Below are 3,215 nucleotides of genomic sequence, written 5' to 3' on the forward strand. Positions count from 1 at the left end.
AATGGGCATTTGTATTGTTAAAAAAAATTACCCCTCCTTCAAATTGTTTCTATTTACATTACATGTAGGATAATAATATGTTAATGTGCATTTGACCTCATATTTTCCGATTTTAATATCACCAATGCTTCAGAAAGGCATTTTTAATAGGCAACCGGAATTTGAGTCCCATTAGTTGAGTTATAAATGAGTTGCAGAGCTTGAAATTCTTCGCTATGTAAACAAAGCGTTCAGGTTTAAACCTAAAACGAATGTGTTAAACGTTAGGATTTGTTTATCAATGCCTAAAATGGATTAAAAGATAGTCAAATAAGCTGGAAAAAGATTTTTTACTGGTAAATTGAACCTCTGTAAACAAAAACAGGACACAAGCCTTGTTTACATGACAAAGAATTGTGAGCCCTGTATCTTGCATGTAACTCTACGAACGACTCTGAAATTTTATTTGTTTATTAGAAATGCATTTTTAAAGCATTGTAAATAATAAATCAGGAAAATAGAAGTTGACCAAAATCAGAAACAGGACACAAGCCTTGTTTACATGACAAAGAATCGTTAGCCCTGTATATTGCATGTAACTCTACGAACGACTCTCAAATTTTATTTGATCATTAGAAATGCATTTTTAAAGCATTGTAAATAATAAAAACAGAAAAATAGAATTTGACCAAAATCGTTACCATGCCCCTTTAAAATATCATCTATGAAAACTATATTTGAAATGAATCCTAATCTTGACCGGAAGTGTTTGAATTTCATTTTTACAAAAGGGCAGGCATAACACTGGTAGGTCTTATATTTTTAACATGGTTGATAATGGAGTATTCACCAGTCAATTTGTCTGTATAAAAATGCTACAAATCATCCAATTTACCAAAAAGCCAATTTTAGTCTTAATGATGATTGTTTTTAAATATGTGTAGAAATTGATTCAAGGAAATTGCAATTTCTCTCAAAATATTACGTAACAGATTTCAACCTACTATTTTTGGGGGAAAATCAAAATAAAGAAAAGGGGTATGCATGAAAGGTTATTTCTAGACAATGTGATGCTTTTATCATACCTGGTGTTTGATATTTTAAACGACTTGACCCTGCAATTATATAAAAAAAAAAGTTGTAAAAGTTATAACAAGATAAGTTTGAAAATGTAGTCTTCTTGAAAATCATTAAAAGTGAATATAAGCACTAATCTTTCATGTATTTGAATTTTCCGGGGACGAGGCCAGGGGCGGGGGTCTGGATACATCCGACCTTCTTTAGATCCGTGCAAGACCGACAGCTTCTGATCTAATATTATCAGCATATCATGCCGATGATTTATCATACAAACATACGAGAGAAAGCTGCATTGAGGATAATTATATCATTTTGCCATGACATATTCTGATCATCTCACATAATTGATAAAAAATTGTGCCTTTAATTCCTACCCTAAATATTGAATATTATCATAATATTAAAATTAGTTACCTTAGATGTTCCTTAACTTGAGCCGATAAACTGCATTGTTCTATTCATCTTCACAAATAATATAGGAGACAGCCATATGTCACCGAGTTTGAACATCAGCAGGAGGATGTCTGTACAAGAAAATTGCCTTTAATTTGCTTTCAAATTTTCATTTAAAAGTATTGAGAACATTATTGTATAATAATCACCCATATATAATTAAAAATTGGTAAAAGAACATCTGCATACTTACATTATTCCTAAAGGCAGCCATGATGATAGCATAACATCAAGTTACTCTGATGGATTTGTCAATAATGACATCACAGTTCTTTTGGCGGTAATGTTTCATTCACGAGTGCAGAAAAGTTACTCTGTATTGATACTGCATTTCATTCAAATTGTAGACAAGTAAAATGCTTCATGATGGACACACATAATAAAGTCAAGTACATTTTAAAAAAAATAAACAACTAAAATTCTAAATCTGAAATTAATTTGAATACATTTATATTTATAGTAACCGTTATATTTTACACATTTCACACATTTTAGTCCGTCGGCCCGACATCGGTGCAGTGTATTCGCGCCCACCGAGATCAATTTGATATTGGCCCAACATTGGCACAATGTTTATGTTCCAACGTTGGATGAACTACGTTGATCCAATATTGGAACGATGCCAATGCACCAACAGTGATAAATACAAGGTTGGTCCAATGTTGGTCCAACGTCGTTCTACCAACAGCGATATGTAGCCAACCTTACAACCATAAGCCAACGTTGGGCTAACGTAAGTTTGGTATCTGGGCAGTAGTGTCAACGTTACTAGCCACTCGTGTTTATAGTTCGTGTACCGTGGTTGATCGTTCGTTCGACAATTTTACCTTATGTTACCATGGCAACATGACCACATATTTGAAGCAAGAAACAAACCGGGTTAGAATTGTTTAGTCATCAAAGTCAAACTGTAAAGTATGAAGAAAATCTGTGACTTTGCGTGGCCACCAAATTTGATTCTTCTTAGAACTGCTCTCGAAACATATATATATATATATATATATATATATATATATATATATATATATATATATATATATATATATATATATATATATATATATATTATCATATATATTATCCAAATGAGAGTTCATCAACAATATTTTTTTCTAATAAATGTTAAATGTTACTAATTTACCATTTGCAGATAACTAGTATATTGGAAAATAAACAAAATTAAACATAACAAAGTTTTACCTTTGTCACGGTAGTCTTTTAAATTCGTGTTTGAAAAATATTTGTCCAAAATATTGGTCATATATTCCTTATTTACTAATTGCCGATAATTTTTTGGGGGGGGGGGGGATTTCCTCTTTAAGTAATGTTTTATTTCTTTATATCTAAGGGGAGAGGTTAGATCACATCAGTACGAATTAAACACAAATTTAAATTGTAAATACATTGAACATTCCAGTGCAACTTAGTTATTTAAAGTATATAAAACATGACAGACGAAAATCAAACTTTATTTTTAGAGAAAAGTTCAAAAGCCAAGGGTTTTGTTTTTCATAAATATGTAGAATTGCAGACAGATGAAAAATTATTCTTGGAAAATTATTACGGATATTGCCATTTAACTTCCAAAGATAATAACTCTCATTAAAGTACAATTGTGACACTCTAGGACTTGCCACGTTTTATGGACATATGGACAAATATATAATCAACACTAGGCATTTACTTAATCACCAGTGCTTTGA

Source organism: Crassostrea angulata, chromosome 9 (genome assembly GCF_025612915.1).
Source record: "Crassostrea angulata isolate pt1a10 chromosome 9, ASM2561291v2, whole genome shotgun sequence".
NCBI classification, from domain to species: Eukaryota; Metazoa; Mollusca; class Bivalvia; order Ostreida; family Ostreidae; genus Magallana; species Magallana angulata.